This window comes from Arachis stenosperma, chromosome 1 (genome assembly GCF_014773155.1).
Source record: "Arachis stenosperma cultivar V10309 chromosome 1, arast.V10309.gnm1.PFL2, whole genome shotgun sequence".
NCBI classification, from domain to species: domain Eukaryota; kingdom Viridiplantae; phylum Streptophyta; class Magnoliopsida; order Fabales; family Fabaceae; genus Arachis; species Arachis stenosperma.
Window position 1 is genome coordinate 69,861,177 of NC_080377.1, and position 15,193 is coordinate 69,876,369.

The window sequence follows — 15,193 nt, forward strand, 5'->3', positions numbered from 1 at the left end:
ACTAATCCAATGGTGCCCACGTTAGTGGTCATGTTAAGACCACAAATGTGAAGAGTAATGTGGAGCTAAACATGATAGGCCAACGTTAGTGACACTCACCTTTGTCACTAACGTTGGAGATGGCAATCACCACCACGTTAGTGGTCATGTTAATGCAATTAACGTGAGGCACTAACGTGGGAAAGAGGGGCGTTTGGAGCATTAGTGACAAAGGTAACTGTCACTAGCACTCTCGAAGCTTAGGCATGCCCACATTAAGGGCCACGTTAGTTACACTAATGTGGATCACTAACGTGGGGAAAAGAGGCAAAGAGTAACGTTATTGGAAAAGGTGAATGCCAATAATGTTTGCGAAGGACTAAGAGGCAATGTTATTGAAAAAGGTGAATGCCAATAACATTTGCGAAGGACCAGAGGCAACGTTAGTGGTCACGTTAGTGCCACTAACGTTGAAGTTAATGTGGATCATTTTGGTTTGGAACGTTAGTGAAAAAGGTGATCGTCACTAACGTTCTCGAACCCACATTTCACTTAACGTTAACACCCCTAACGTCCTAATTAACGTCCACCCATGCTTAACTCACACTTTTTCTGCAAGCATAGTTGAGCCCACTGAAGATTGTAACTGCTTCAACTCAAGATCAAAGGCCCATATCCAAGACTTGAAGAACTGACTAGAAGATCAAGAAGAGTAGTATATATAGGAGTAGTTTTGAACCAGAGAGAAGTTGGGCATTTTTGAGAACTACACTCTGTATATTTACTTTTCTGCACTTTCTAGTTTGTTGGAGAATGTAGTATTCTCTACAATTTTCTATTTCTAGAGCTATGAATAACTAAACCCTCTTTCATTGGGTTAGGGAGCTCTGTTGTAATTTGATGGATCAATTATAGTTTTCATTCTTCTTCCTCTTTATTTTCTCTTGATTTACTAGAAAGCCTTCGATCTTAATTCAATTGGTTAGTTGTCTTGGAAAAGAAACTCTCCATAATAGGATCTCCTCTGAGCCTTGAAAAAGGGATGAGGAGATCATGCTATAAATGCTTTCTCATATTGGACCAAATTAGGGTTTGGACGGATACAGTGACATATAATCCTTCCAACACTTTGATTTGGAAATACATGTGGTATAATCAGTGACCATACTTCATCTTTTCCCATGAGTAATTAAATCAAGGAATTGGGCAATTGTTCAAGCTTAGAGAGATTGGGTTGCCAAGGAATTGGGATCTAATGACCTAAGATTGCCAAGGAGATCAATGAATGCATTGATTGAGGAAGAGATGAGAATGAACTTGATCCGGAGAATGCAACATCTCCTAAGCCCAATGAATCCCCTATTTCTGATCTTACCCATTCTCTTTACTTTATGCCATTTATTTTCATGCCCATTTCCCCAAATCCCCATTTAAGATTCTGCACTTTACTTTCTGCAATTTACTTTCCCGCCATTTAATTTTTTGCAACTATCAACTCAATTTCTGTTTAGCTCAACTAGCACATTTTTCCAACTAAAGTTGCTTGACCAATCAATCCCTGTGGGATTCGACCTCATTCTATTGTGAGTTTTTACTTGACGATAATTTGGTATACATGCCAAAGAAAAATTTGTTGAGAGATAAGTTTTCGTGCATTAAGTCCTCATGGATATCTGTATGGAAGGAGCCTAATGGAAGAGAGACTCCAAAGGCAAGCCAGGTTCAACTGAGAAGGATTGACCTCAAACCCATGGTTAGAGGATGGTTGGAATTCATCGATGGATTTTTTATTCCTACTAGCAACCGGTCCGAAGTAACTGTGGACCGGGCTATCATGATTCATAGTATCATGATTGGAGAGGAAGTGGAAGTTCATGAGATCATACCTCTAGAACTATACAAGGTGGCTGACAAACCCTCCACTTTGGCATGTGGTGCACGAAATTGTGATCATCAATAATGGCATCAATAAACTTGGTAGCGCTCTCAAACGTGAATCACACTTTGTCACAACTCAACACAACTAACCAGCAAGTGCACTGGGTCGTCCAAGTAATACCTTACGTGAGTAAGGGTCGATCCCATGGAGATTGTTGGTATGAAGCAAGCTATGGTCATCTTGTAAATCTCAGTTAGGCGGATAATAAATGGTTAGGGAGTTTTTGAATAATAATAATAATAAATAAATAGAAAATAAAGATAGAAATACTTATGTAAATCATTGGTGAGAATTTCAGATAAGTGTATGGAGTGGAGATGCTTTGTCTCTGTTGGATCTCTGCTTTCCTACTGCCTTCCTTCAATCCTTCTTTCTCCTTTCCATGGCAAGCTGTATGTAGGGCATCACCGTTGTCAATGGCTACATCCCATCCTCTCAGTGAAAATGGTCCAAATGCTCTGTCACAGCACGGCTAATCATCTGTCGGTTCTCGATCATGTCGGAATAGAATCCATTGATTCTTTTGCGTTTGTCATCACGCCCAACAATCACGAGTTTGAAGCTCGTCACAGTCATTCAATCCCTGAATCCTACTCGGAATACCACAGACAAGGTTTAGACCTTCCGGATTCTCATCAATACCGCCATCAATTCAAGCTTATACCATGAAGATTCTGATTAAGGAATCCAAGAGATATGCGCTCGGTCTAAGGTAGAACGGAGGTGGTTGTTAGTCACGCGTTCATAGGTGAGAATGATGATAAGTGTCACGGATTATCACATTCATCATGGTGAAGTGCAACGAATATCTTAGAACAGGAATAAACTGAATTGAATAGAAAATAGTAGTAATTGCATTAAAACTCGAGGTACAGCAGAGCTCCACACCCTTAATCTATGGTGTGTAGAAACTCCACCGTTGAAAATACATAAGTGATAGTGGTCCAGGCATGGCCGAATGGCCAGCCCCCAAAAATGTGATATGAATTCGAAAATAGGGAGAAAGACCTGGTCTAAGGACTAGGCGCCCAAAGATGTGGTCAAAAAGACACCAGTACAATAGTAAAAAGTTCTATTTATACTAGACTAGCTACTAGGGTTTACAGAAGTAAGTAATTAATGCAGAAATCCACTTCCGGGGCCCACTTGGTGTGTGCTTGGGTTGAGCTTGAGCTTTACACGTGCAGAGGCTTCTCTTGGAGTTGAACGCCAAGTTGTAACGTGTTTTTGGCGTTCAACTCTGGTTCGTGACGTGTTTCTGGGGTTTGACTCCAGAATGCAACATGGAACTGGCGTTTAGCGCCAGTTTGCATCATCTAATCTCGAACAAAGTATGGACTGTTATATATTGATAGAAAGCTCTGGATGTCTAATTTCCAACTCCGTTGAGATCGCGCCATTTGGAGTTTTGTAGCTCCAGAAAATCTATTTTGACTGCAGGGAGGTCAGATTCCAACAGCATCAGCAGTCCTTTGTTAGCCTTTTATCAGAGTTTTGCTAAGGTCCCTCAATTTCAGCCAGAAAATATCTGAAATCACCGAAAAACACACAAACTGATAGTAAAGTCCAGAAATGTGAATTTAGCATAAAAACTAATGAAAACATCCCTAAAAGTAGCTAGATCCTACTAAAAATTACCTAAAAACAATGCCAAAAAGCGTATAAATTATCCGCTCATCAGCAAGGTTAGTGGTGCATGAAATTGCAATCACACTTTTGCAATTCCGCACAACTAACCAGCAAGTGCACTGGGTCGTCCAAGTAATACCCTACGTGAGTAAGGGTCGATCCCACGGAGATTGTCGGCTTGAAGCAAGCTATGGTTATCTTGTAACTCTTAGTCAGGATATCAATAATTATCAGGATTGATGGTGAAAAGTAAAAGAACATGAAATAAGTACTTGTTTTGCAGTAATGGAGAACAGGTTGAGGTTTTGGAGATGCTCTATCTTCTGAATCTCTGTTTTCCTACTATCTTCTTCTTCAAGCACGCAAGGTCCTTCCATGGCAAGCTGTATGTAGGGTTTCACCATTGTCAATGGCTACCTCCCATCCTCTCAGTGAAAATGTTCAACGCACTCTGTCACAGCACGGCTAATCATCTGTCAGTTCTCAATCGGGTTGGAATAGAATCCAGTGATTCTTTTGCGTCTGTCACTAACGCCCAGCCCTCAGGAGTTTGAAGCTCGTCACAGTCATTCAATCCTTGAATCCTACTCAGAATACCACAGACAAGGTTTAGACCTTCCGGATTCTCTTGAATGCCGCCATCAATTCTAGCTTATACCACGAAGATTCTGATTAAGGAATCCAAGAGATATCTACTCAATCTAAGGTAGAACGGAGGTGGTTGTCAGGCACACGTTCATAGTTGAGAATGATGATGAGTGTCACGTATCATCACATTCATCAGGTTTAGGAACAAGTGATATCTTAGAATGGAAGCAAGCATGATTGAATGAAAAACAGTAGTAATTGCATTAATACATCAAGACACAGCAGATCTCCTCACCCCCAACCATGGGGTTTAGAGACTCATGCCGTAAGATGTACACAAAGAAACGTGTAAAGTGTCGTCAGGTACAGATACAATGTCAAAAGATCCTATTAATAGTAAACTAGTAACCTAGGGTATACAGAAATGAGTAAATGACGTAAAAATCCACTTTTGGGTCCACTTAGTGTGTGCTTGGGCTGAGCATTGAAGCTTTCATGTGTAGAGACTTTTTCTGGAGTTAAACGCCAGCTTTCATGCCAGTTTGGGCGTTTAACTCCAATTTTTATGCCAGTTCCAGCGTTAAACGCTGGGAATTCTGAAGCTGATTTACAACGTCGGTTTGGGCCATCAAATCTCAGGCAAAGTATAGACTATTATATATTGCTGGAAAGCCAAGGATGTCTACTTTCCAACGCCGTTGAGAGCGCGCCAATTGGGCTTCTGTAGCTCCTGAAAATACACTTCGAGTGTAGGGAGGTCAGAATCCAACAGCATCTGCAGTCCTTTTCAGCCTCTAAATCAGATTTTTGCTCAGGACCCTCAATTTCAGCCAGAAAATACCTGAAATCACAGAAAAACACACAAGCTCATAGTAAAGCCCAGAAAAGTGAATTTTAACTAAAAACTAATTAAAATATACTAAAAACTAACTAAAATATACTAAAAACATACTAAAAACAATGCCAAAAAGCGTATAAATTATCCGCTCATCACAACACCAAACTTAAATTGTTGCTTGTCCCCAAGCAACTGAAAATCAAAGTAGGATAAAAAGAAGAGAATATACTATAGACTTCAAAATATCAAGGAAACTTAGCTCCAATTAGATGAGCGGGACTAGTCGCTTTTTGCTTCCGAACAGTTTTGGCATCTCACTTTATCCTTTGAAGTTCAGAATGATTGGCATCTATAGGAACTCAGAACTCAGATAGTGTTATTGATTTTCCTTGTTAAGTATAATGATTCTTGAACATAGCTAGTGTATGAGTCTTGGCTGTGGCCCAAAGCACTCTGTCTTCCAGTATTACCACCGGATACATACATGCCACAGACACATACTTGGGTGAACCTTTTCAGATTGTGACCCAGCTTTGCTAGAGTCCCCAATTAGAGGTGTCCAGGGTTCTTAAGCACACTCTTTTTGCCTTGGATCACAACTTTATATTTTTTTTCTTTTCTTTTCGTTTTTTTTTTGAATTCACTGCTTTTTCTTGCTTCAAGAATCAATTTGATGATTTTTCAGATCCTCAATAACAGTTCTCCTTTTCCTTCATTCTTTCAAGAGCCAACAATTTTAACATTCTTAGAACAACAAATTCAAAACACATATGCACTGTTCAAGCATTCATTCAGAAAAAAAAAGTATTGTCACCACATCAAACTAACTCAACTAGTTTCAAAGATAAATTCGAAATCCTGTACTTCTTGTTCTTTTGTGATTAAAGCACTTTTCATTTAAGAGAGGTGATGGATTCATAGGACATTCATAGCTTTAAGACATGAATTTTAAATTTTATTAATTATGAATTAAGAACAAGACTCAAAAATAGATATAAGATGAGACTAGTAAAAAATAGAAAACAAAAATTTAAATAGGCTCCTAATGATAGAGGTTTTCACAGAGTTAGGACTCAACAACCTTGATTTTGAGAAGTGGATGCTCCCTCAAATTGAGGGGTGAATTTTTGGCGTTTCAATTCTTGAAGTTCACGCCCTTGCTTCTCTTGTTCCTTCAGCAATTTGCAAAGCATGCAGTTCTGATTCTGCTGTTCTTCCTTAAGTTGCTCCATAGTTTCTTGCAACTTGGTGATAGATGCTTCTAGGCTGGCCCAGTAGTCAATTTCATGAAATTCAGGGAGGAACTCCTGCGCCCTCTTTTTGATAGAGGGTTCTTGCATTTGTCCTTCCATTGACTTCTTGGTGATTGGATGTTCAATGGGTATGAATTCATCTACTCCCATCTTTACCCCAGCCTCTTTACAGAGCAAGAAGATCAAGCTTGGGTAAGCCAGTTTGGCTTCAGTGGAATTCTTATTTGCAATTGTGTAGATCTCACAAGCAATCAGATGATGAACCTCCACTTCTTTTCCAAGCATAATGCAATGAATCATCACTGCTCTCTTGATAGTAACCTCAGAACGGTTGCTAGTGGGCAATATGGAACGCCCAATAAAGTCTAGCCAACCTCTTGCAATTGGTTTGAGGTCTCCCCTCTTGAGTTGGTTTGGGACACCCTTTGAATTAGTTATCCACTTAGTTCCAGGGAGGCATATGTCCTCTAGAACTTGATCCAACCCTTTATCTGCTCTCACCATTCTCCTATTAAAGGATTCAGGATCATCTTGCAGTTGAGGCAATTTGAAGATTTCTCTTATTTTGTCCAGATGAAAGTAGATAACTTTCCCTCTGACCATGGTTCTGTAAGTATGGAAAGCAGTTCCAGTCATTCTCTGCTTATCTGTCAGCCACAGATTTGAGTAGAATTTCTGAACCATATTTCTTCCAACCTTTATCTCAGGATTGGTTAGAACTTCCCATCCTCTGTTTCGAATTTGCTCTTGGATTCCAGGATATTCATCTTCTTTCAGATCGAATTTGACTTCCGGGATCACTGACCTCAGACCCATTATTTTATGATAATGGTCTTCATGTTCTTTGGTTAAGAACTTCTCTTGATTCCAAAGATTCTTTGGATTATTCTCTTTCTTTCCTCTTAAATTGGTTTGTTTTCCCTTAGGAGCCATGATCTTGATAAATCTTGGCTTAGTGATCACGGAAAAGCACACCAAACTTAGAGGTTTGCTTGTCCTCAAGCAAAAGAAAGGAAAGAGGATAGAGAGGAGAAGAGCAAATTCGAATGGTGTGGGAAATTAGGGTGGCCGAACGTGTATTTATAAGGGGGGAAGAGATTTCGAAAAATTGGAAGGAGATTTGAGAAGATATGGAAAGAATTTGAGAGAAAGTTGAGTTTTTTTGAACAAGATTTGGGAAGGATTTGAGAGAGATTTGAAGAATGATTTTAATTTTTGAAGATTTGAAGGTGAATGATGAAAGTTTGAAATGTGTTTATGTAGAAAAGTATGTGTCAAAAAAAGAAAGTTTAAAAAAAAATTTAATCGGAAAGCAAAATCTCAGTCCCCCACCTTTCTGGCGTTAAACGCCCAGAATGGCATCCATTCTGGCATTTAACGCCCATTTGCTAGCCATTGTGGGCGTTTAACGCCCAGCCAGGTACCCTGGCTGGCGTTAAATGCCAGAATCCCCTTTGTCATCTGGGCGTTTTGTTAAACGCCCAGGATGCTGCACACCTGGCGTTAAACGCCCATAATGGTGCCCATTCTGGCGTTTAACGCCCAAAATGGCACCTTTACTGGCGTTAAACGCCCAGAATGGTGCCCATTCTGGCGTTTAACGCCCAAAGTACCCCTTACTGGCGTTTTTTCGCCAGTAAGCTCTTTTTCTCTGCTTTTTGCACTGAATCCTTCTGTAACTCTGTGAATTCCTTCAATTTTGATAATTGCGCTTGTAGAAACAAAACATATAACCTGCTAATGACTGGGTTGCCTCCCAGCAAGCGCTTCTTTATTGTCTTTAGCTGGACCTTTACTGAGGATCATTCCAGCCTCAGTTTTGAGCATTCCTGCTCAAAATTGCTTTCAAGATAATGCTCGATCCTCTGTCTATTAACAATGAACTTTTTGTCAGAGTCAATATCCTGAAGCTCAACATATCCATATGGTGACACTCTTGTAATCACATACAGACCCCTCCACCGGGATTTAAGTTTTCCTGGGAACAATCTGAGCCTAGAGTTGAAGAGCAGAACTTTTTGTCCTGGCTCAAAGACTCTGGATGACAGCTTCTTGTCATGCCACTTCTTTGCCTTTTCCTTATAAATCTTTGCATTTTCAAAGGCACTGAGTCTAAATTCATTTAGCTCATTTAGCTGGAGTAATCTCTTTTCACCAGCCTAACTTAGCATCCAGGTTTAGGAATCTGGTTGCCCAGTAGGCTTTATGTTCCAGTTCCACGGGCAGATGACAGGCCTTGCCATACACAAGTTGGTATGGTGAGGTTCCTATTGGGGTCTTAAATGCTGTTCTGTATGCCCACAGAGCATCATCCAAGCTCCTTGCCCAATCCTTTCTTTGGGCCATTACAGTCCGCTCTAGGATTCTTTTTAGCTCTCTGTTAGAGACTTCAGCTTGCCCATTTGTCTATTGATGATACGGGGTAGCCACTTTGTGGCTAATTCCATATCGGACCATAGCGGAGTAAAGTTGTTTATTGCAGAAATGAGTACCCCCATCACTGATTATGACTCTGGGAACACCAAATCTGCTGAAGATGTGTTTCTGGAGGAATTTCAACACGATTTTAGTATCATTATTGGGTGTAGCAATTGCTTCTACCCATTTAGATACATAGTCCACTGCCACCAGAATGTAAGTGTTTGAGTATGATGGTGGGAATGGACCCATAAAGTCAATTCCCCATACATCAAACAACTCAATCTCTAAGATCCCTTGTTGAGGCATGGCGTATCCATGAGGTAAGTTACCAGCTCTTTGACAGCTGTCACAGTTACGCACAAACTCTCGGGCATCTCTATAGAGAGTAGGCCAGTAGAAGCCACATTGGAGGACCTTAGTGACTGTTCGCTCACCTCCAAAATGTCCCCCATACTGTGATCCATGGCAATGCCACAGGATCCTTTGTGCTTCTTCTCTGGGTACACATCTGCGGATCATTCCGTCTGCACATCTCTTGAAGAGATATGGCTCATCCCATAGGTAGTACTTGGCGTCTGAAATTAATTTATTTCTTTGCACTCTGCTGTACTCCTGTGGTATGAACCTGACAGCTTTATAATTTGCAATATCTGCAAACCATGGAGCTTCCTGGATGGCAAAGAGTTGCTCATCTGGGAAAGTCTCAGAGATCTCAGTAGAAGGGAGGGACGCCCCAGCAACTGGTTCTATTCGGAACAGATGATCAGCTACTTGGTTCTCTGTCCCTTTTCTGTCTATTATTTCTATATCAAACTCTTGCAGAAGCAACACCCATCTTATAAGCCTGCATTTTGAATCCTGCTTTGTGAGTAAGTACTTAAGAGCAGCATGGTCAGTGTACACAATCACCTTGGATCCCACTAAATAGGATCTAAACTTGTCAATGGCATAGACCACTGCAAGTAACTCTTTTTCTGTGGTTGTGTAATTCTTCTGTGCATTATTTAGAACACGGCTGGCATAATAAATGACGTGCAGAAGCTTGTTATGCCTCTGTCCCAACACTGCACCAATGGCATGGTCACTGGCATCATACATTAGATCAAATGGCAATGTCCAGTCTGGTGCAGAGATGACTGGTGCTGTTACCAGCTTGGCTTTCAGGGTCTCAAATGCCTGCAGACACTGTGTGTCAAACACAATTGGTGTGTCAGCAGCTAGCAGGTTGCTCAAAGGTTTTGCAATTTTCGAAAAAATCCTTTATAAACCTCCTGTAAAATCCTGCATGCCCCAGAAAGCTTCTGATTGCCTTAACATTGACAGGTGGTGGTAATTTTTCAATTACCTCTACCTTTGCCTTATCCACCTCTATTCCCCTGCTTGAAATTTTGTGTCCAAGGACAATTCCTTCAGTCACCATAAAGTGACATTTCTCCCAGTTTAAAACCAGGTTAGTCTCTTGGCACCTTTTCAGGACAAGTGCTAGGTGGTTAAGACAGGAGCTGAATGAGTCTCCATATACTGAGAAGTCATCCATGAAGACTTCCAGGAATTTCTCCACCATATCAGAGAAGATGGATAGCATGCATCTCTGAAAGGTTGCAGGAGCATTACACAGACCAAAAGGCATCCTCCTGTAGGCAAACACGCCAGAAGGGCAAGTAAATGCTGTTTTCTCTTGGTCCTGAGGATCTACTGCAATTTGGTTGTAACCTGAATAGCCATCCAAAAAGCAGTAATAATCATGACCAGCTAGTCTTTCTAGCATTTGGTCTATGAATGTTAAAGGAAAATGATCCTTTCTGGTGGCTGTATTGAGCCTTCTGTAGTCAATACACATACGCCACCCTGTGACTGTTCTTGTAGGAACCAGTTCATTTTTTTCATTATGAACCACTGTCATGCCTCCCTTTTTGAGGATAACTTGGACAGGGCTCACCCAGGGGCTATCAGAAATAGGATAAATAATCCCAGCCTCTAGTAATTTAGTGACCTCTTTCTGCACCACCTCCTTCATGGCTGGATTTAGCCTCCTTTGTGGTTAGACCACTGGTTTGGCGTTATCCTCCAACAGGATTTTGTGCATGCATCTAGCTGGGCTAATGCCCTTAAGATCACTTATGGACCACCCAAGAGCTGTCTTGTGTGTCCTTAGCACTTGAATCAGTGCTTCCTCTTCCTGTGGATTTAAAGCAGAGCTTATAATCACTGGAAAAGTGTCACCCTCTCCCAGAAATACATACTTCAGGGATGGTGGTAGTGGTTTGAGTTCAGGTTTGGGAGGCTTATTCTCCTCCTGAGGAATTTTCAAAAGTTCTTTTGTTTCCTCTGGTTCTTCTTGATCAGGTTGAGCATCCTTGAAGATGTCCTCAAGCTCTGATTCTAGGCTTTCAGTCATATTGATCTCTTCCACCAAAGAGTCAATAATGTCAGCGCCCATGCAGTCATTTGGTGTGTCTGGATGCTATATAACTTTTACAACATTCAACTTGAACTCATCCTCATTGACTCTCAGGGTTACTTCCCCTTTTTGTACATCAATGAGAGTTCGTCCAGTTGCTAGGAAAGGTCTTCCTAGAATGAGAGTTGCACTCTTGTGCTCCTCCATTTCCAACACCACAAAGTCAGTTGAAAAGGCGAATGGCCCAACTTTGACAATTATGTCCTCTATTATGCTTGATGGGTGTTTAATGGACCCATCAGCAAGTTGGAGGCATATCCGGGTTGGTTTGACTTCTTCAGTCAACCCAAGCTTTCTGATAATGGATGCAGGTATTAGATTGATGCTTGGTCCAAGATCACATAGGGCTGTCTTGGTGCAAGCACCTTCTAATGTGTATGGTATCATAAAGCTTCCTGGATCTTGAAGCTTTTCTGGTAAGCTTTTCAGAATGACTGCAGTGCATTCTTCAGTGAGAAATACTTTTTCAGTTTCTCTCCAATCCTTCTTATGACTTAAGATCTCTTTCATGAACTTAGCATAAGAAGGTATCTGCTCAAGTGCCTCCGCAAACGGAATCTTTATTTCAAGAGTCCTTAGATAGTCTGCAAAGCGGGCAAATTGCTTATCCTGTTCCGCTTGGCGGAGTTTCTGAGGATAAGGCATCTTGGCTTTATATTCTTCAACCTTAATTGCTGCAGGTTTATTCCTTACAGAAGTGGTTGAAGAAGCCTTTTTAGAGGGATTACTGTCAGCACTCTCAGGTGTCTGATCCTCCCTTGACGTCTGAACGCCAGGATTGGGTGAAGATTGGGCGTTTAACGCCAACTTTTCTCCCTTTTCTGGCGTTTGAACGCCAGAACTGGGCAGGGAATGGGCGTTTAACGCCAGCTTTCCTCCCTTTTCTGGCGTTTGAATGCCAAAAGTATTCCTCTCTGGGCTCTTACTGTCCTCAGAGGGATTTTGGACAGTGGTTTGGTTATCCTCTGTCAATTGTTCCTTATTTGGCTTTTTGCTACTTTGAGCAGTGTTATTCAATGTCTTCCCACTCCTCAGTTGAACTGCTTGACATTCTTCTGTTATCTGTTTAGATATCTGCTGTTTTGCCTGATTCAACTGCAGTTCTATGTTCTTGTTAGCAATTTTAGTTTCTTGGAGCATCTCTTTAAATTCTGCTAACTGTTTTGTCATCAGTTGTAATTGCTGATTAAGCTCAACCATCTGTTCTTGAGGATTAGGATCAGTGGCTACTGCCATAACTTCTTCTTTTGTAGAGAACTCATTGCTAGAGTACAAATATTGATTTCTAGCAACAGTATCTATAAGCTCTTGAGCCTCTTCAATCGTCTTCCTCATATGTATAGATCCACCAGCTGAGTGATCTAAAGACATCTGAGCTTTTTCTGTAAGCCCATAGTAGAAGATGTCTAACTGTACCCACTCTGAAAACATTACAGAGGGGCATTTTCTTAGCATACCTCTATACCTCTCCCAGGCATTATAAAGGGATTCATTATCCTCTTGTTTAAAGCCTTGGATGTCCAGCCTTAGCTGTGTCATCCTCTTTGGAGGGTAAAATTGATTCAGGAATTTGTCTGATAACTGTTTCCATGTCTTTATGCTTGCTGTAGGTTGGTTATTCAACCACCTCTTAGCTTGATCTTTTACAGCAAATGGAAACAGTAATAGTCTGTAGACATCCTGATCTACCTCTCTATCACGCACTGTGTCAGCAATTTGTAAGAACTGTGCCAGAAACTTAGTAGGTTCTTCCTGTGGAAGACCGAAATACTGGCAATTTTGCTGCACCATGATAATGAGTTGAGGATTTAGCTCAAAGCTGCTTGCTTTGATGGGAGGTATACAGATGCTACTCCCATATGCAGCTGTGATGGGGTTAGCATATGACCCCAGAGTCCTTTTGGACTGCTCAATTCCACTTGAGTCCATGATGGATAAAGGGAATATGATATGAATTCACAAGTAAAATATAAATATTTTTTTTAGATGACCGAAAAAAAATAAAATAAAATAAATGGAAAATAAAATAAAATTTCGAAAATTAAAAGAAGATAAGATCAAAGAAAATTGAAAACTGAATCAATTAGTTAATTAAAAAGATTTTGAAATTACCAATAAAAAAAAGATATGATTGAAAATTATTTTGAAAAAGATTTGATTTTTGAAATGAGGAAAGAGAAAACAACAAAATGACACCAACTTAAATTTTTAGAAAATCAAACACTAATTTTCGAAAATTTTAAAGGAAAAACACAAAGAAGACACCAAACTTAGAATTTTTAAAGACCTAGAAAGGACTAAGAACATGCAAATTCGGAAAACTGAAAGAAAACAAAAGCATGAAATTGACACCAAACTTAAAATATGAGACTAGACTCAACTAAAAGACTCTAAACCAACAAAAATAAAACAGTCCTAATCTAAGCAACAAGATAAGCCGTCAGTTGTCCAAACTCGAACAATCCCCAACAACGACGCCAAAAACTTGGTGCACGAAATTGCAATCACACTTTTGCAATTCCGCACAACTAACCAGCAAGTGCACTGGGTCTTCCAAGTAATACCTTACGTGAGTAAGGGTCGATCCCACGGAGATTGTCAGCTTGAAGCAAGCTATGGTTATCTTGTAACTCTTAGTCAGGATATCAATAATTATCAGGATTGATGGTGAAAAGTAAAAGAACATGAAATAAGTACTTGTTTTGCAGTAATGGAGAACAGGTTGAGGTTTTGGAGATGCTCTATCTTCTGAATCTCTGTTTTCCTACTGTCTTCTTCTTCAAGCACGCAAGGTCCTTCCATGGCAAGCTGTATGTAGGGTTTCACCGTTGTTAATGGCTACCTCCCATCCTCTCAGTGAAAATGTTCAACGCACTCTGTCACAGCACGGCTAATCATCTGTCGGTTCTCAATCGGGTTGGAATAGAATCCAGTGATTCTTTTGCGTCTGTCACTAACGCCCAGCCCTCAGGAGTTTGAAGCTCGTCACAGTCATTCAATCTTTGAATCCTACTCAGAATACCACAGACAAGGTTTAGACCTTCTGGATTCTCTTGAATGCCGCCATCAATTCTAGCTTATACCACGAAGATTCTGATTAAGGAATCCAAGAGATATCTAGTCAATCTAAGGTAGAACGGAGGTGGTTGTCAGGCACACGTTCATAGTTGAGAATGATGATGAGTGTCACGGATCATCACATTCATCAGGTTTAGGAACAAGTGATATCTTAGAATGGAAGCAAGCATGATTGAATGAAAAATAGTAGTAATTGCATTAATCCATCAAGACACAGCAGAGCTCGTCACCCCCAACCATGGGGTTTAGAGACTCATGCCGTAAGAAGTACACAAAGAAACGTGTAAAGTGTCATCAGGTACAGATACAATGTCAAAAGATCCTATTAATAGTAAACTAGTAACCTAGGGTATACATAAATGAGTAAATGACGTAAAAATCCACTTCTGGGTCCACTTAGTGTGTGCTTGGCTGAGCATTGAAGCTTTCATGTGTAGAGACTTTTCTGGAGTTAAACGCCAGCTTTCATGTCAGTTTGGGCGTTTAACTCCAATTTTTATGCCAGTTCCAGCGTTAAACGCTGGGAATTCTGAAGCTGATTTGCAACGCCGGTTTGGGCCATCAAATCTCGGGCAAAGTATAGACTATTATACATTGCTGGAAAGCCTAGGATGTCTACTTTCCAACGCCGTTGAGAGCGCGCCAATTGAGCTTCTGTAGCTCCAGAAAATCCACTTCAAGTGCAGGGAGGTCAGAATCCAACAGCATCTGCAGTCCTTTTCAGCCTCTGAATCAGATTTTTGCTCAGGACCCTCAATTTCAGCCAGAAAATACCTGAAATCACAAAAAAACACACAAGCTCATAGTAAAGCCCAGATAAGTGAATTTTAACTAAAAACTAATAAAAGTATACTAAAAACTAACTAAAATATACTAAAAACATACTAAAAACAATGCCAAAAAGCGTATAAATTATCGCTCATCAGTTTAGCCTTCCTCATTCATCTGTCACCTATACAATTCAACCAGAATTGGTCATAGAGAAGACATCCTCAATGAAGAGGACA